The 20790-nt window shown below is 38.4% G+C and overlaps 1 protein-coding gene across 2 annotated transcripts in view; it reads left to right on the forward strand.

Annotated features, from left to right (window-relative positions):
* Positions 1-6349: 6349 nt before the first annotated feature.
* Positions 6350-20790, forward strand: part of Dhit (regulator of G protein signaling double hit) — a 65718-nt gene continuing 51277 nt past the window's right edge. Inside the window, exon 1 of one of the 2 annotated variants that reach the window (XM_089835414.1) lies at positions 6350-8004. The gene's annotated coding sequence lies outside the window, so the exon portion shown is untranslated. Of the gene's footprint in view, positions 8005-15839; positions 16127-20790 lie in introns of those variants that run through there. The other variant, XM_089835410.1, reaches the window with a different exon arrangement.

Genomic DNA, 20790 nt, shown 5'->3' on the forward strand with positions numbered 1-20790 from the left:
AAAGTTAGGTTTTTCACCACAAAAGCGATCCGTTCCGTACTGATCTTTTTATACAGATCAGCAACAGAGCTGATCTCGGGTTGAGCGCGAAGCCAATTGAATATGCTAATCCGAAAGCTGACCAATGGAACACGAAAAATTTCTCATACCGCTCCGAGAGCGTCCCGATCATTGCAATGAAATTCGCTTTTAGAATCACAATGACACCGCCTGAAAACATGGGAAATATCCGAATCCCATAAAATTGGAAGGAAAATACGTTAACGAAGATTGAATTGATTTTCCAATTAGAAATGGGTGAGTTTAACCTTAACGTTTCTAACTGGTGGAGGTTTATTTTTCCCACGTAGTATCGGGCTAGTACATCATTACTCTTGAAATCAATTTTTCACGTAAATAGGAAACCATTGTTATTTGTAATGGTTCACGTGGGAGACAGTGTTTCTATTAACTTTGACCTAAATTAGGGGATAATATTCCTCGAGGTCAATTTATGATGTAACCACAATCTCACAATCTTGGCGCTAGCGTATAGTCATTACGCCGTTCAAATTAATCATAATTGAGCGTTGCTGCTGTAGAGTAACGCGAGGCAGACGTAAGCCAAATCCCAGTAGTTTGCTCCTAAATTATAGCTTCACCAACATACACCGGTGCGGTGCTAAGCGCTTTGCAACACTTCTATACTGCCGTTGGGATATTTAGCTTGAATTGAACTAACATCTGTTTGATATAAGCCCAAGTGTGTGCATGGTACCATTGGCAATGCTGAATAGAGGACGTTTATGCCTTTCATACCCACAAAAAAGTTCAAAATATGTTGCTGATAAGTCTACCATAAATTAAAGGCCGACTTCCATCGAAAAGAGTTCTAGCGAACTGAAAACCGAGCATCGAGACTAACAACTATTAGTCATCTTCAGTTCGCTAGACCCAGCTTTACACGGCTTTCGGTTATCTAGAACCTTTCCAACTTTTGGCCCAGCGGGGACTCGAAAATCGGCATGGTCGCTTCATTGTTAGTCTAGATGCTCGGTTTTCAGTTTGCTAGAACCCTTTTCGCTGGAAGTCGGCCTTTAGGGGAGATTTCTTTGGGCGATTTTGAGTCGAAACCTTTCTATGAAATTTTGACATCACTGTTTTCGAGTTATGACTTGAGAGTTTTAAGGATGACCCTTTAGTTAAATTAACATTGTCTTTCAGTTTTTTAATTAAATGTAAGGGGTCGTCCGTAAAATACTTGGATAATCTTAACTCGAAAACAATGGCCCGGACGGCAAAATGTCATAGAGCATTTTCGACTCAAAATCACCCAAAGTATAATAATTCCCCCTTAATTTATGGCAGACATATCAGAAACACGCTGTATCGTGTGCTGTGAGATTTATTATTATTATTTTTTTTTCGTTAATGAAAATATAGTTCTGAGAAAGACTCGTCTATATGATAGTTTTAGGTCTATTATTGGCATAGAAATAACTATCCTCTGTCTCTAGTGACTTTTTTAACATTGGCTATAACATCGTATACACAAAGCCATAAGTTAATTATGCCTATAAGTACACAAATCGCTTCCACTTCTATGGCAATAGTGTTTGTCTGGCTCCCTTTAATGAAACCCTATACTCTCTCCGTATCATTTATCACCTCAACTTCAATACAAAATTGTACCGCCTAGCCTAGCGTTTCTTTTATTCCTTTTAGAATGTTTCAGGACTGAAACCGCCTCTACCTCACGAGAGAGAGAGAGGGATTTGGGGTTGCTCAAGTAAAATTCGTTCCCCCCCCCAGTGCCTGCCTATACGAAACGTAAAAATCTCCTTTATTCCACTGGATGATTTTTTTTCGTCTCGACCGCTTGGTGGCTGCACCGCGACAGAAATTTCAAAATTTTCTCTCTTCGGATCTTAGCGCTATACGAGTTCTGACGTCACAGAAGCCTGCAGAAGATGCCCAGTTTTGGTAATATCCTATTGGATAGAATCCCGTTGGATCGAATTCAAATTTCTATAATTGTAGCCAAATTTAAAACAATTTATAGCCCAAAGAGCGATTTTCTACTGAATGGGAATATTTAAATGGAAGAGCTTTCGACTGAATGGGATGGGTTTACACATATAAAATCATAGCGTTTTCCTTGAGTTGCCGGGCTCCAGTAGCGCAATGGATATAGTGATTTGGATGATCGAAGAAGTTAAGCAGCATCGAGCGCCGTCAGTACTTGGGAGGGAGATCTCTTAATGGTAAGGTTAGATTACGTTAGGTATGGTTAGGTTAGGGTTAGACAATTTCCAAAAATGGAAGTTATTTTCTGAAATTTATTGAAGAATGTTATTGGTGAACACATATTATTTGCTGCAGTATCAAGAAGTTTAATAAGAAAATCAATTTTATTTTTAGGTTAGGTTAGGTTAGGTTAGGTTAGGTTAGTTTAGGTTAGTTTAGGTTAGGTTAGGTTTGGTTAGGTTTGGTTAGGTTTGGTTAGGTTAGGTTTGGTTAGGTTTGGTTAGGTTCGGTTAGGTTTGGTTAGGTTTGGTTAGGTTAGGTTAGGTTTGGTTAGGTTAGGTATGGTTAGGTTTGGTTAGGTTAGGTTAGGTTAGGTTAGGTTAGGTTAGGTTAGGTTAGGTTAGGTTAGGTTTGGTTAGGTTAGGTTAGGTTAGGTTAGGTTAGGTTAGGTTAGGTTAGGTTAGGTTAGGTTTGGTTAGGTTAGGTCAGGTTTGGTTAGGTTAGGTTTGGTTTGGTTTGGTTTGGTTTGGTTAGGTTGGTTTGGTTAGGTTAGGTTAGGTTAGGTTAGGTTAGGTTTGGTTAGGTTAGGTTAGGTTAGGTTAGGTTAGGTTAGGTTAGGTTTGGTTAGGTTTGGTTAGGTTAGGTTAGTAATATTTTATAAATCATTTAACAATGTTACGCCTTTTCCAAAATATTGAAATTTAGCTTCATTGACTTCTCAAATAATATGCCTTTTCCAAGACATTACTGTTATGTTAGGTTAGGTTTGGTTAGGTTAGGTTAGGTTAGTAATATTTTATAATTCATTTAACAATGTTACGCCTTTTCCAAAAGATTGATGTTTAGCTTGATTGACTTCTCAAATAATATGCCTTTTCCAAAACATTACTTCTATGTTAGGTTAGGTTTGGTTAAATTAGGTTAGTAATAATTTATAAATCATTTAACAATGTTACGTCTTTTCCAAAATATTGAAATTTAGCTTCATTGACTTCTCCAAAACATTACTGTTATATTAGGTTACGTTTGGTTTAGTATTTTCTGCAATAACAAGAAGTTTAATAGGAAAATCAATAGAAAAATAGGATTGAAAGGAAAATTCATGATTGGAAAACCGCCCAAATCGCGGTATTCGGTCTAATGGGATTCGGTCGAACGAGACATTCGATCCAATGGGATTCGACCCAATGGTAGACAATCCCCAGTTTTAACCCGTATTTGTGTACTTAGAGGCATTATTAACTTATGACAAAGCCAAATTATACAGAAATTGTTCGAAATAAAGTTCTCTGAAATCCAAAAACTTCACATGAAGAGATGGATCATAAATTTTTAATCGTGACAAAGATACGTCGCAGCTTGGAAAAAACTAAGGGAAGGGATGCTCAAGGCATTCCCCCTTGGCGTTTTAAATACCAAAGGTACTCAGTGCGACCAGAAGGGGATAATTGTAGAAGGATGACACTCTGTATCCTTTTAATACTCACCCTTTTTGTTTGCTCTCCTGCTCATCAAACTTCAGATGGGCATCTTACCGTGAGGAGAATTCTATAACTGTTTGGTATTAATCTTCACTTCTCTCGAAGAGAAGTATTATATACTTCTGGTGGTACTTGGAAAAGGTCAAAAACGAAAGGCGCAAAATTATCCATGCAAGGTACCTTCATCTTGTTAATAATAATAATAACCTGTAAACCCTTAATAATTTCGCAGTATTTTTCGAATATTTCGGGCGTGGTGGTTATTGTGGCGAAAAACATTTCCATGTAACTGGGTGCGAGCTCTCCCCTGCCAAGTACAATTACGATTTAACGCAACAACATTGTATCTTACTTACGTTAAGGACCCTAAGTTAAAACTAATTACAAATGAGATAGTCTGTACGAGTAAATTTTCGTTGGAAACGAATTTTACGTGTTTATATAAGGGTATTATTACTCATTAGTGTGACTAACTATGCGCCGAAATAATTACCTGACGAAGAATTAACTTAGCCTTAGGGTTTTTTGGTACTTGTGTTGTGCTTATGTAATCACAACGGTGTTATGTGTGGCTGTATGTTTGTATACCTTTGGTTTTACGATATATTAATGATTACAGCATGGTTTAGCTAATCAATGCCATGGGATAGTATGATCTTCCAATATTATAATTATTTTGCCCCTACACTCTTTGAACTGATTATGCAGAGTTTTCATAGAAAACCACCAGATTATATACAAGTTGGTATTACCGAAGTACAGTAATTTTTAAGTCGAAAATATTCAATGATTTTTTTCCTTAGGGCCACCGTTTCAAGTTATGATTAAAGTGTTTTACGGTTGACCCCTTAATTAAATTAGCTATCATAGTCTTTCATTTTCTTAGTTAAATTTATGGGGTCATCCGTAAAACACTCAAAATCAGTGACTTCGGTTCTATTACCATTTTCGAAGCACCCTGCATAATTAGAGAAAGTGTTTTGTTTGTTTGATCTTTACAATTCTTTACCCCCCCCCCCCGCTTAATGGTTGATATCTTTAACACTAAGGAATGGGTTCAAAAGTATTTTGGATGAGTTCCTCAAGGGTAGGACCGCGAACCCCTAGCCATTAAGCTTGTATAAACAACGCTGGGTAGCTTAGCTATAGTAACATAATAACATAACCTCATGGACTTCGAATATTGAATTAGAATTGTTATATTTTGCACCCACTCTTGGAAAAACTACAGTCAACACAGACACTATCGTCCGGGTCACTTTCGGTGTGACCCTTGCTCGAACTATGTACCCTCTGTGTATGGTCAGTCTCAGTCAGTCAGTATGGTATGGGATGGTACGGTTGAGACAGTCTTATTCTCTGAGCGCAGGCGCGATCTCTTTTACTCCGCAGAAAGCAGAAAGAAAAATCATAAAAAAGAGGGGCTATATACTCCAGTGGCAAGGTGTATGGAAGCAAGGGTGCCGTTCTCTCTCAACGTGTGTGTACGTACGTCAAGTAAAGAGTGGGCTAAATATTAAAGACATACTTAAATGGGGGACTACACGCATGGATTAACTAACGCTAGGGATTGTTCACTAACTGGGTTTCCCATGTAATTCTATCGCCAACTACATGTTCCGAATTTATAATTTTGACGTCATAGACCACGTGATAATTGGTCCAATTTTCTTATAACTTCCTGTTAGGGACAGTAGCTGCTGCTAGGGGGCGTTTGGAACATGCATGCATTATCTTTTTGGGGGAACGAACTATCCCTAGCGTTAGTTAATCCATGCTACACGGAAACTTAACAACCCAATGTGTTCAGTGGGTGATAGTTAATGTAATGTGTGGTTTTAGCTAAAGGTTAGGTTTGTGGTCAATAGACCATTACTATAATTACTTGTAGCTGCTTGAAGAAGAGAGGAATGGAGTTCAATCCCCATACCTATAGTGTTGCCTCTGTACCCCCACCTACTTCACCGTAGTTCTCCCAGCATCCTCATTGGTTAGGTAGGGTCGTACCGGATGAAATTGTAAAGGACGCTCTCTCTATCTATCTTAAAAATAGAAGCTAGTTCTCATACAAATAAAATGGCGCTACGCGGCAGCACTTAGCATTTAGCAATCGCCCACTGAAGGCTAGGGGCTTCGCGAGGTACACTGGGAGAGATGCGGTGCCACCCATCATCATTTCCATCTCACCTCCCTTATCCTTGCTTGTAGAGAAACCAACGCGCAGGGGCCTCTTCCGACTCGCCAAGAGGCAACGCCAGATGGCACTACACGCGCGAGGCTAGCCAACTCGCACTGCCTCTAGCGGCGCTTCGTGACGTTCCCCTACGCCCTGTAAAGTTCTCTTCACTCATGTCAATAATGGAATGGTCTATCGAAGGTCAGTTTACTGTGTTCTAGCGTTCAATGTTTCCATGAACTGCTATTTCATAAGTTCCACAAACCCTGTAGTTGATTGAAATAACGGTTTTTGTCTAGAGTATAGTAATTATTGCGTCCTTGAGCAGCTATGAGTGCTTTAGTTGGCAATTATAGTTACGATAAATTTAATGTAACTTCAGAAAAGAAATTTGGGGGAATTTATCTGCATTTTCGTTTGAGAAACAACTAATTGAGTGGTCGAAGTTAAAAGGGATAAAATTAAGGAGAAGCGAAAGAAAACATCAATTAAAAGAATGACAAATAATGATTGAACTGGGTTAGGAACAGATTCACCTGACATTTTTGCATTGACGTAAATTTAACTCAAGTGCTGCCAGGCACTCCTCCAGAAGTCGAGATCCTTACTCGTGTTACGCAGTGTGTCATTCATGGGATTATTCTTGCATCTTTAGTATGTAAAAATCCGTTCAACAATTAATAATTTCCACGAGATTTAAGTAACCCTTTAGAAAGAGGCGAAGGGTGTGTGGGAAATTGGCGCGCGCAGGGAAGGTACCATTTTGGTTGCCACGGGCAACCTCTCTTTGATGGCCAGCCAGCAGAGTCTGATCATAGCTATAACGTGTGTTGCATACTAGTCCACTTTTCTCTAACTTCTCCACTCCCTATCTCTTTCTCTCTCTCTCTCCCTCTCTCTCTTACTATATTCTCTCTGTGTTCTCTCTCGACGCTGCTCTATAAGCTCTTTTCCTCCAAATTTGGTGCCGACGTCGCCGTCGGAGAGCTAGCCTCGCAATTCAAATATGGAGGCCAGAACCCCATTGGAGCCTTCAACGGAGTTTTCGAAACCTCAAGAACTACAATCGGATCGAAGACTTCAAATTTCATAAATTCATTTCCCGCTTAATTTCTTCTAATCTTCGATTTACATTCGTACCGCGGTTACTAGCGACCCAAGATCAACCTCGAGGCAAGAACATAGTGATAACCGCGGTTTTTAACAAGTGATATATTTATACTATATGCCGAGACGTTTGAAGTGATTTTTATAACTATCAAGTTCGTGATCTTCGCGAGTTTGAATTTGTTAAAAAGAAAAATTCAACGTAAAATACTATAACTAATTTAATAGAAAAAAAATTGTATTATTTTTCCGTAAAAAATTACTAAAATCGCCAATTGCTTCTTTTAGAAGCCTTTATCGTCATCGTGTTTTCGAGTAAAGAGAATTTAAGCCAGCTTCCGCTTTCGAATCGAAGAGAGACATTCTCTCCAGCCTAGCCAAGTCTAACAGGTGTTCACGGGTTAGGAAAATTCGCTATTTTTTGTCCCCCATAAACAAAGCGATTATTTACAATTAATATAATCTCAAATAATTTCTATTAATTTTGACGGTGTGGTCTACGAAGTGATATTCAACCGCTGATTAGAAACCCGTGTAGACAACTCGGTGTATTTCAAATTATTTTGAAAAAATTGAATTTTGAAGAATTATTTAAAAAAAGTGTTCAGGTCGGTGTGTTTTTTATTTAGTGACGCATGTACAGTTAGGTTCGTTTGTAATGGGTTCCTTGAAGACGAGGTTAGGCTTAATAGTACTATCAAAGCGGGAACAGTTTGTCCCTAGGTCGCTGTATGACGCGCATGGATATACCATCGTGTTGAGCCTGTCTTTGCCAAATGAATTGAGTGAAATTTAAATTTGAAGAATTGAAAATCCTCGATCACTCTGGATAATTTTCCTTCAAACTTTCGTCTCTGTTGTTGATTCCATATCGGTGCTGTTTTTTTCTGGTTTGAAAATATTACTACTGTCTTCTTCGAGGAAGGTGTGCGCGATTGGTGTGAATTAACGAGACACCATACCGCAGGGAAGGTGATACGGACAAGGTGTTTAGTAGGAAAGTTTCTCATAAAGGTTAGTAATTCCTTCATTTACTCGTAATTGTTTAAATCAATTTAAAATGGGCTTTTTTGGGTGGAAGTGAACACACGTTCGCCTAACTTGAGAAGTTAGTTTTCCAGTCACGAGTATATCTAGTCGTAGAACCTAACTTCGAAGGAGTTTATTAGCGCGCTGCTGTTATAAGCAGTATTTATTTTGAATTTCCCACGTCTTGTTAAGCCTTGGCATTTTTCTTATTTCTTTTGGGTGGAAAGCGCTCTGATCCAAACAAAAAAAAAAAATCAATTATTGAGTGACCCGTTTTCTTCTTGGCTGACGAAAAATTTCGATCGCGTGCTTGGCGAAACGAGGCAAATAAATTTAAGCCTTTGTCGCCTGGCGCTCAGCGCCTAGTGTGAGACTAGAATGCAATTCTATAATCCAATATCCATCTATATGAAATGCATATATTCGCGTATGGACTATTAAGGTACCAATATTGTATTTCATACCTAACAAGACAATTACCTTATTTTCTGGAGCAACGATTTTTATAACCGCGATATTTTAGCATGACTGTAATGGGAAGGAATAGGGCTATGGCAAAGGTATATGATTTTCATGTAATTCTCGTATAGAACCAAGACTATGACACTCTAAAGTGGAGATGTCAGAAAGTATTGAGATAGAACGCTGGCAAAATAGGCTTATTTAACCTAGCTCCAAATCTTCTAACACCAAAGGGAATGAAAAGGGCTATAACATAAGGAAATAAATTTCACCTGAAGGAGATAGTAGAAGAATGATAACACTCTGTATCCTCTTAATACTTTAGTTTTGTAATATAATTCTTCCCAAGCTCAACCTTTTTGTTTGCTTTTCTGCTCATCAAACTTCAGATGGACATCGCACCATGGGTTAAATTCTATAACTGTTTGGTATTTAATTATCAGCAATCAACTCACAAACCTTGATTGTCTTGACGTGGGATAAAAATCCACAAGGACGACTTAGCAAATAGTTAACCGCTAATAGGGTAATGATGAGGGGACTATTTTTCGAGTATGTGATTCGGTTTAGTTTTCTGATGTTGGGAATAATCATGTTACAATTACCTCGCTGTGTGGTACACTTCTCTTGAAGAGAACTATTATTATACACTTCTGGTTTCACTTATCTGAGACTACGACACTCCAAATTTTAGGTGTTAATAAGTATTGTGATTGTAAATTTCTTTATTTACTCGAGCTACAATTGTTGTAACACCATATAGATTTAGAATCGTTGTAAAAGGGCTATCACAATGGTAAATAACTTTCATGTATCTCTGATGAATTCAAAGCTCTGACGTCCCAAAGTGAAGTTTTCAGTAAGAATTTGATAGAATAGAATCGTTCGCAAGTTCATTTTCTCCAGCCCTGACTATTGTAACCCCATAGTAATGGAACATGTAGTAATATCACATATTAAAAGGATTTTCCTGTAACTGTTGTAAAACTACCAAATCTCTAACGTCCCAAAAAGGATGCGTCTATAAGGATTGCGATGGAGAGAACGCTATGTATTTTGCAAAACCTACTTATTTAGGCCTACTCAAGCATAGATTGTTGTAACCCCTTAGTAATTAGAATCTTAGGAAAGCGAAGAAGTATCGCGTATCTCTTAAATCTAAGTTTTGATGTCCCAAAAGTGGAGGTGTGAAAAAGGATTGGGATCGATAGAATGCCATCGTTATGCTTAATTCTAGGAGAGCGGTAGCTCTCTTAGATAAGACTTCATACTGCCTCTAATGTATTACTCTAGCCTTGATTGTTGTAAATCTTAAGTATTTTGTTCCGTTGCAAGGGGAAGAAATATCACCAGAAGGGAATAATAGAAGAAGGATAACACTCAGTATCCTCTTATTATTTTAGTTATGTAAAGTGATTCTTCCCAGGCCTACCCTCTTTGTATGCTTTCCTGCTCATGAAACTTAAGAGGGGCATTGCACCGTGGGGTGAATTCTCTAGCTTTTTGGTACTAAATTCTCAGCAATAAACGCAAAAACATCGTATTGACGTGAAACAAAATCCACAAGCACGTCTTGACAAATAGTTAAGCTCTAATAGAGGAATGATGATGGAAATATTTATCGTGCATGTGATTCGGTTTGGAAACCTTGCTCCAAATGTAAAATTATGTTGTGAAGAATCGTGTTAGAATTACCTCGCTTCGTGGTGGTACACTTCTCTCGGAGAGAAGTATTATGTAGTTCTGGTATCGCGCATTAAAATAATTTTGCTGTATCTCTTTTAAAACCAAAGCTCTAACGTTTCAAAGTGAAGGTGTCAATAAGGTTGGAGGGAATGCTATCTTATTTCTGAAGACCTGTTGTAACCCCCAAGTACTAAACATAGAACAGGAAGTATGGCTATCACATGTACGTAAAGGATTTCCTTGAATCTCCTAAAAAAAACCAAAGTTTTGACGTCACTCATAGGCTGAGAGAGGTAAGGGTAAGAGGTTCGATTTAGCAGACGCCACTAAAAAATGGCGGCCCAGTAGTCCTCGTTTTTAAGACTAATTAAATGCTAGTTATTTTGTAATAAGAGATCATTTATTTATTTTTTATATTTTCCCTTTATATTTAGAAATAGACCGTTCTTTTAAGGTATGCTGTTATGTTACCTGATCTTTTCAATTAATTACTTCAGCCTTGATTGTTGTAACCTTAAGTATTTATAAACGTTTGATAGTATCAAGAAGTGATATCTAGTTTATTAGGGAGAAGTTATAAAGTCGCCACATTTCCAGCTTTTATCTCCAGTCCAAACGTAGGTCTGGAGTTAATCCCCGCGTCTAAGTTACAACCAGCATCTCATTGGTTCATGAAAACTCACAGCAGCGCGACGCGAAAGACAAAAATTCCGTAGACGAAAAAGTCCGGCCTCCTTTTACGTCCCCTTTTGTGTTTTGAAACTATGGCGCGCGAATATTTAGGCATCTTATACCTTCTCCCTAATAAACGAGATATCACTTCTTGATATATATTGTCTTGTTACCCCGAATTTCTTACCTATTGGGAAACATGTTAAGGCTTTGTTCATAGATTATATTCTGAGCTTTCTACCATCAATATAAATATAGTGGTTATAAGGTAGAAAATGTCACTGCAGTCCCGCGCTTTGGGCGAAATAGGAAAAAAAAGCTTCTCCGAAATTTGTAAGAAACAAAAAGAAAAAATTCATTTAGGCGCGGTGCCTATTACTAGCTCGGTACTCGGTAGCCCCTGGTGTATTTTTAATTAAAAGGCTCTGGATTCGGGTGAAGAGAAAGGGGGTTTCATTATCAGCATGCGGGTTCACCTCCTACCCCCGTCTTAAAGAGCTCGGACACTAAACGGAGGGATCTTGAAAAATCTCAAACGTCTGAATATTGATATAAAGAATGGGTAGATTTTACTGATAACTAATAGTTTTGTAGCACCATAGGAGCGAAAGCACTCGACCTTGCCCGTCAGCCCGTCGGAACATTCTTTATGACTTTTCATGCGGACATTATTCCATAAAGAAGGGTTTTTAAATTTGTGGCCGCCATTTAAAAAGATGGCAACAAATCGAACCCAAAAGACCATTCAGCCCGTCTATAGGTTAATTGGCCATATGTCTAATCAGCGCCACTAGCGGATGGTCTTAGAACTACTCCCATAAAGACTAGGTATATTTAAGAGGGTTTGCAGAATCATAGCCAGGTGGCTCGAGCGCCGCACCATCTGACGGAAATTCTGCGAACCCGCTTAAATATACCTAGACTCTATGGGAGTAGTTTTCAGACCATCCGCTAGTGGCGCTGATTAGACATATGGCCAATTGGCTGAAACGCGCGGGTTTTATTGCATAGAGAAGATTTTTTACATTTTTGGGCGCCATTTATTTAGATGGCGGCGGATTGGAAAATTCTTTCTTAGTACGCGCCTACTACTTACGAGTAACGATCCTGCAAATTTTCAGCCTTCTATGGCAAGCGGTTTTTGCTGGGCGTTGATTATCAGTCAGTCAGTCAGTACTTCCCTAATGATAATGGGTAACCAATCGAGTATACATTTAGGAAAGTGGTTTGTTTGTATGTTTATTTGTTCTTTATTCACTGTCGCAATAAGCAATTCGTTATTCCGAATTTCACCAAACTGCATGATTGATATCAGTAACACCATAAGTTCATACGATATGTTCCATAAGTTTTTCACTGGTTAATGAAAGCTTGTCATGAAGTGACGTAGGTGAAACGTCATAGATTCTCGTAAAGCGACGCCTGGTGAGGTGCGTCAAAGGCTTAGTAAAGACTAAATAGGAAGATGGGATGCCAAACCGAGTGAAGTCAATTCTCGCTTGTCGTTCTCGAATTAGCTCTCAGTAAGTCGAACATGTCTATGGTAACACTAGAGAAAATAGGTTTTAGAAGTGTCAAGGTTGGGTCCACGAACTCATATCCATTGAAGTCTTTACGCCCATAACATTTCAACTTTATGATTAACCCATAATTAAGCGTAGTTTTAATCAAAGTGAACATTGTAAAAACTGTTATTATCATGCAGATATTTCAAACATGTTTGCCCAAAGACTATTTAGTGTTTAGTGTCTACATAGACAGGAAACTCTTCCCTATATCCTGTCCCTTAAAACACCGCGGAAACGCCTGGTAGCTTCGCTAGTGACAGAATATACTCCTAAATCTTGTAGAATTAGAAACCACTATGTTATGTTAGAATAATACTAACACATAAATAAACTATATATCCGGAACCAGAACGAAATATCTCCGTGGAGGGAATGTCCAAGCTCTTGGATACGTATTAGACTTTCGCTTTTAAAAAGATGATGTAAAATGCCCTGTTTTAATGAGTAAAGCCGGGAATGCGCTAACCAAAATGGATGCAAATATACCCTCTAAGAGCGCGAGCAAGCAAGCAGAGTTTGTATAGATTAACTCAGAAGGGACAGAATCATTCGTAGAATTTAAGCGATTCCGCCGAGGCACTTTGTACTTAAATGAAGGTAGAGATGAAAGACAATGAGCACGCCGAATATCGTTCAAATCTTGGTGACCTCTTGCATGCTGCAACGCGGTGTTCGTCGTGGTATTCAATTCCTATGATCACGCACCATACCTACTATACCAGGGCTGAATCTACGTGCAAGTAGAAGTTCTGACTGACTGACTGAATGAATGATAATCAAGGCCTGCAGCCCAAACTGCTTTACATACAAAGCTGAAATTTTGCACGGACGTTACTCAGTCTTAAGTAGTAGCAGAAGTATATAATACTTCTCTTCGAGAGAAGTGTACCACAAAGCTGGGTGAGTGTAACGTCACTCTTCCCAACATCGGAACACTTAGAGCAAGGTTACTAAACCGAATCACATACACGATAAATAGTTCCCCCATCATTACTCTATTACCGTTTAAATATTTGGCAAGACGCGCTTGTGCATTTTGTCCCACGTCAAGACGAGGTTTGTGGGATCATTGCTGGGGATTTAGTGCCAAACAACTATGAATTCACCTTTCGGTGCGATGCCCTTTTGTAGTTTGATGAGCGGGAAAGCAAACTAAAAGGGGGAGCCTGGGAAGAATGACGCTACATAACTAAAGCATAGGGAGGATACAGAGTGTCATCCTTCTTATATTATCCCCTTTTGGTAGTAGGTATTTGCTAAGTAAAACGTTTTGAATCTACGGCTATCTTGAAAAATGGTGGTCAGAGATGTAATAATCTTCTTTATTTATTAACGTCCCATACTTTTCAACCGATTTCATTCATATTTAAAAGTACCCAGTGTTGCCAGTCAGGACATTTTTCAGCCCGCCATTTTAAAAGATGGCGGAAAATTGAGTCCCAAAGCCCATAAAGCCAGTTTCATGATATAGCAAACCAGTATACTAAATTTTAGTGAAATCGGTTGAAACGCGTGAACGTTATACCATAAAGAAGGTTTTTTTCTCTCCATTTCTGGTCGCCATTTTTAAAGATGGATGCAAATAGAACCCCAAATGCTATAAAGCCCGTCTTGATATAGGAAACCAGGGTACTAAGTAAGAAGGAAAACGGTTGAAACGTGCAATCAACGTTATTCCACGAAAAAGGTTTTTTACATTTCTGGCCGCCATTTTTTAATATGTCGGTGGTTTGAAAAAATCTTTCTTTGTGCTTGCCTACTACTTAAATAGTAACATCCCTGCTAAATTTCAATCTTTTAGGTAAGGCGGTTTGGGTTGGACGTTGTAAGTCAGGACTTTGACATTTAGTTTAAGCCTTTGAGGATTAAACATGACGCCATTTTTAAAAATGGCGGCCTGAAAAGTAACAGAAATGTTTAACTGGACTGACGGATTCTTTTTCTGCTAGTAATGAATAACGGCGTTCCCTTAAGCGTGTAAGCGTGTTTCTATAAGAAAAGAGTGCCATTAAAGCTGCGATTATTACCACAGTCTATCTCTTACAGCGACATTGATCTAAACGTTTTATCTTATTTTTAGCCTCATAGACCGACGACGTTAGGTTAAATCCGTCATATTTGGCAGCACGCTTATACCTTGTCAATAATCCGTTTTACGAGCATGCCTTTTAAAAGTTTAAACCGAGCAGGACCAGTTCAATTCCGAGCCAAGCCGAAGGATCGCTAAAATAACGTTCCCTCTACTTTTGACCCTTCCAGCAAAACTGCGAATGATGTCTGTCCGAAACAAAATAACTAGCAATCACCATGTGTGATTTTAATTATATTCTAGGTATTTTCATTGAAATTTTCCCTTCAAATTATGCACACACACAAAAAATCCACGGATAAATCTTGTCAGTATCCCTTCAAAATGCGAATATGTACATCTTGAATTTGAAACTACTTATTTAATCGTTTAAAATTTTCTAAAAGTGTAGAGGTACAAAGTGATGCGCTAGGCTTTTAACTCTCCCTTTGATTCTGACAGTCTATACATAATATAATTTGTTTCCCGAGAGAGACGACACTACCTTGAAAATTAATAATTAAAATTATTGATTTCAAGTTCGCGTGTGTTTAATATTGTTTGAACTGTTGTTTTTGTTCAAAATTTCCATTAAAAAATTGTGTAATTTTATGGAAACGAAACAGCTTAATTTCAAACACTAACGATTTTTCTAAGCTAACAAACTTCTTCTCTTTAGTCTTTGGTCAACCCAAAGAGGGTATAAAGAGAGGGAGTTGAAACTAGCAGCTTTGGCAAGGCGTTTTGGAAGTTCTCGCATTTCTTTTTTTTAATTATTTGTTATATTTTCCTCCTAATACCCTGTTCATCGTATTTAAACCAATAAGAGGGCAGAGAAAGATGAGCACGCACACTGGAAGCTTTGAGGAAAACTTCCAAAACGTGAACACTCGTCCAAGCCTTCTACTCCCTCTTTTTATACCCTCTTTGGTACACCCACATGAAATCTTTGCAAGATGTTTTTTTTTTAACTTTTTATGAAAAAAAATTCATATTCAACAAAAAATTATTTAATTAGGGGTTAATAATAAAGCTAAAATGTTACGGGTTTAGGAATAGGTCGTTTTGATGAAGCTTAATAGCTTCGCGGACCCAACCTTGAGAAGAACTCAACCAAGCCAATTCTAAAACCATCCACTAGTGTTAATGATATCATATTCTATACCGAATTGTAACCCAGCAAACAATTTCTCAAATATAGATCAATGAAAAAGGGAAAAGTGATTTACCCCTCACCATATCTCACACCTTCTCTCTCCACCACCCCCCGTCTCCCTTCCGTCGTTGTCGTCGTCGCCCCTATCCCTTTAAATAGGCTATTGTGACGTCACAGTAAAATGTCGCTCAACCGAACTGAGCCGGCTTCCCGGAAGCTTTCCTATTTCTAAAAGTATATCAGACTCGATCGCCTCAGTATAGTAGCGTAGCTAGTCAGCGCTTGTTTAGTAATACAAGCGAAGTGGGCTTCAACTCTGACATAAAAATAAGAAGGCGGAAAAGAAAGAAAATCTGCGTAGATTTTCGAGAAATATCGTCTCTAAGCGAATCTGTCGCGACTGATGTATACTGCAAAATTGAAATAGTGTATAGCGACAGAAAAACAGGACAATTTTTTCTACTTATTTTTCTGACATGACAGCAGTCGAGATTGGTGAGTGTCTTTTTGAATTTCATCAAATTTTCCAACTGAAACAAACCAAGATGCGAAGGAATACGGTATACGCTTTTTATTACTGAGCTAGGATTTCGTTTTACGATACGGTTGCTTTTCTTCAATTTTTAAAATGAGCTGAAACGTAGAGGGTTTTTTTGTTTCTTCTGATGTGCAACTGGCTAGAAGCGTAGAATGCTGATGCAAATTACCGACCTGAAGCGAAGTGTAATTGTTTGACATTTATTTCTTCCTGAATTTTAAATCGGTTGGTTACCATCTTTAAAAGTTTAGGGAACTTCTTATGTTAATACTCTCTAGAAAGATCGAGTGACTTCTTACTTTTATTTCTTACGTAACAGAACATTGCGTATCAATACGCCACAAAACTAAGCCCTCCTGGGGGTCATGACTATACTTGTAATCTATATCTATACTGGGTGTTTTTGATAAGTCTGTCATAAATTAACTGGGATGTTCTTCGGGTTCACGATTTTGAGTCGAAAATGTACTATGACATTTTGCCATCCTCGCAAGATTGAAGTATTTTACGGATGACCCCTTACATTTAATTAAAAAACTGAAAGACAATGCTAGTTTAATTCAGGGGGTCATCCCTAACATACTCAAATCGTTACTCGGAAACAGTGGCCGGGACGGCAACAAGGGCGAGGGGAAAATGTTTAAGTCCCATAGAGTAGTAAGTTTGAGCTGCCCCCGTGGTTGGCACGCCCCCGAACGGCAAAATATCAGAAAATATTTTCGACTCAAAATCACCCAAAGAACATCCCCTTAATTTATGCCAGACTTATCACAAGCACCCTGTATACGTAAAACACGTGACTGACACAATGACTAAAAATCAACGCCCAGCCCAAATCGCTTAACCTAGGAAGCTGAAACTTTACAGAGACGTTACTCTTAAGTAGTAGGTACACATAAAGAATTATTTTTCCCAATCTGCGGCCATCTTAAAAAATGGCGGCCAAAAAGGTAAAAAAAACTTTTTGGAGAGCGATTTCTACAATATTTAGCATTATGGTTCCCTGTAGTGTTATGACTTTTGGAGTTAAAAACGCCCCCATAGTAGCAAAAATGTCCTGACGGGCAACACTGGGTCCGATGTTACTAGTTATCTTATAAGATTCTAAGAAATTGTCCCATCCTCTTCAGTTGCTAACACAGCACAGAAGCCGTCGTTGCATGAGTTTTGTACTTACTGCAATCTTTATCATGAGGAGACAATGTAGAGTGTAAATTTGACTCCTCAGCGAGTCCCGAGAAATGAGTCAATGTTTTTCGTCTATCATTGTAGCCAAGGAAGTTAGATTCCTGTAAAGGGAGTATAAAGACCGAAATTTAGGATTAATTACCACATTTTGATACAGAGTTTAACAGTTGTTATGGGAAAGTGTCGCCTTAAACTATGAATTGCCTTCTACTCCCTTTAAGAAAAACACGTTTTTTTATTCTTATTATTTTGATAGTATAAGAACAGCGTCGAAATCTTTCTCCCACTATTTCCGCTATAGATTAACCCTTATCAGAAGTATATAATACTTCTCTTCGAGAAAAGTGTACTAGTACAAAGCGGGGTAATTGTAACATGATTCTTCCCAACACCAGAACATTTGGAGCAAGCTTACTGAACCAAATCACATACGCGATAAATAGTTCCCTCATCATTACCCTATTAGCGATTAACTATTTGCTAAGACGCGATTGTGGATTTATGTTCCAAGTCAAGTCGGTGTTTGTGGGTAGATTGCTGAGGATTTAGTACCAAACAGTTATAGAATTCACCCCACGGTGCGATGCCCATCTGAAGTTTGATGAGGAGAAGAGTAAACAAAAAGGGTGAGCCTGGGAAGAATCATGTTTCAAAACTGAATTATTAAGAGGATACAGAGTGCTATCCTTCTTTTATTATGCTCTTTTGCTCGTATATACACAAGAGTTTGCAATCCTAATGGAAATGCAATACTTTTGAGAGATTTTTCCTGTTTCGAGGCGGACTTATTCGATATTTGGTTAGTAATAAATCTTAGACTTTCACCACTTAGTCTAGGTATTCTCCGACGCTATGGGCACGTCATCACACTCAGGGTAGTTAACCCATCCACCATATCACTGCTTCTTAAAGTTCAACGTTGCGACTTCGCGACACCATTTGCCCGATTATAAATATGTGGCACATCTTAATTTCTATGTGAACTGTTTTTCGTTGAAAGTGGGGGGGGGGGGGTTCATTTCAGAGAACTATGTTTTGAACAGTTTTTTTATTTGGTTTTTGAGCCATTCGATAAATTAAGTTTATTTAGACAATAATCACTAAATAGTCTTTGATCACACCCCTATAAAATATCTGCATGATGTTGTGTTTTAAAAACTAGTCCTAACTTTTTTTACAACTTCGAATTTCAGTAAAAGAATACTCAATAAAATAATCATAAAAACTGTAATGTTAGTTATGTTACATGTCTAGAATGGACGAGCAGGCTTAAGGGGTTAACCTCCGTTGAAACCTTGCACATCTCAACCAAATTACTTCTAATAAACCTTTCCCTCGTGTTACTGATATCAACTATGCAGTTTGGCGAATCAAATTCGGAAATTAGCGACTTATGACTGTGTATGAAGAACAATTAAACAAACCAACAATTTTCTCAAATATATAGAAGGTTCCTAAATATGGATTACTTTGCTGTAAACAAATGAATAAGGTGGACAGATATGCCGCATTGCCGAAAAAAAAAGTCATTTTCCCCGTTTCCTCAATTCATAACAAAACTGTGTTTATAAATCGAGAGAACTTCTTTAATTCCCCATCAACGAACTATTCCGGCGACCCAGCTCGCCGTTTATTTTAAGATCTCTGTCCCATTGAGGGATGGGACACTGACCGAAAAATTCAAATCCGCACTACCAAAGAGGATAGTAGTAAATGAAAGGTTCAAACTGAAAACTGAAATTATTAACTTCCACAACCGGAACAAGGTGGATGTTAAAAAACTTGGTTATCGCTTTTCACGTGACAAGTGGCATCAGAGCTTCAAGGAGAAAGGGATGGAGTAGAAATCCCCATACCTATAACGTTGCCTCTGTACCCCCACCGACGGCACCGAGGCCTTACCAGCATCCTGAGCGTTTAGGTAGGGTCGTACAGTACTGAATCTCATCTCTGTCTGAAAAATAGAGCTAGTTCTCAGAGAAATACAATGGCGCTACGCGGCAGCACTTAAGAATCGCCTACCGAAGGGTAGGGCCGTGCGCGAGGTAAACTGGGAGAATTTCAGTGCCACTGGTAGCATATCATAATTTCCAATACTACTCCAACTTACTTCGTTTCTTCCTGATCAGAGTTCCCGCATATGGAAAAGAAGCATCGGTTAGGTGTATTTGCACAATCAGTACGAGAACTTTTTGAAAATAGTACATTTTGTGTTGGAGAGAGGGCGCAAAATAGTAACTCTATATACAAACAGCAGTAACACACGTGACAAGAAGTAACCAATTTATCTCCTTTTCTCCCGCTGTGGGAGTCTAAGCTCCCGGTGTAGAATTCTAGTTCACCCCACGATCGTCCCTGACACTACACATTTTATGGGCGAACATTGAGGAGTTTAACATTCAGCCGGATTTCAGATTCCATTAATGTTAGACACCTCTTGTCGAGTCTATTCCGGAAGTGCTGCAATGGAGAAATATGGTTTATCCAAGGGGACTAACATTTGTGGTTTGCGGCCATATCTTAGAGTTTTATTGGCTATATGTTTTATAAACTAAACCTCAATCACTATTTTTATACTAATTAAAGTAAATTAAGTCTATTTCCTGAATTTAGCAATAATTATTTAGTTGTAATATGAGAATTAAATTGGTTAAGAATGATGTCCTACCTCCTTGAGTTGAGTTCAGTCGAAAAGACAAAAGCTCCCCCGAGGTTCTGTTTACTCTATTTCGTTTCAAGTAATCATCTCCGGAAAAATATTATTGCTCGGAAATACGAATGCTATCATTCAGGACGGGTTTTCAGTTTTAATTTTGTGTAGTATTTCCCGCGCCACTCATACATAGACCATAAGTTTCTAAGATATGTTCCATAAGTATGACGATTCCTATACTTCACCAAGCGTCACTTCGTGACACGGTCTCAGTAACCAGCGACAAACTTATGGAACATATCTTATGAATTTATGGTAGACTAATAGACTACTTCTGGTCTTGGAAAGACACTCAAATATTATAATATTTTTGGAACTCGTTGCGTTACTCGGCATTTATAGCTTGAATTCCAGATGGAATGTATTTTTTTCTATCATTTATTCAAGAGCTCTGATGCATGGCTCGCGGAATAGTAAATGTGTACTTCGCCTTCATTCCCCCGGTTCCCCAAAGGTTGTTTCATAACGATCTCACATCTTTCTTCTAGGGAGAGTTTCTATAAACCGTATGTGTACAGGTTGCTCTGACATTATGGGGCATGTTCTTTGGGCGATTTTGAGTCGAAAATGTTCTATGACATTTTTACGGATGACCCCTTAAATTAAGAAACTAGAGATGGCTGATACCAGGCTTAACCCGATACCAATATTTACTAACTATGATCCAACATCCGATACTTCAACCGATACCGATATTTTTAGTAGTACCGTGCCATTTAC

The sequence above is a fragment of the Phalangium opilio genome, unplaced genomic scaffold (assembly GCF_054372755.1).
Source record: "Phalangium opilio isolate 3A_F unplaced genomic scaffold, DU_Popi_V2 ptg000003l_1, whole genome shotgun sequence".
NCBI lineage: Eukaryota > Metazoa > Arthropoda > Arachnida > Opiliones > Phalangiidae > Phalangium > Phalangium opilio.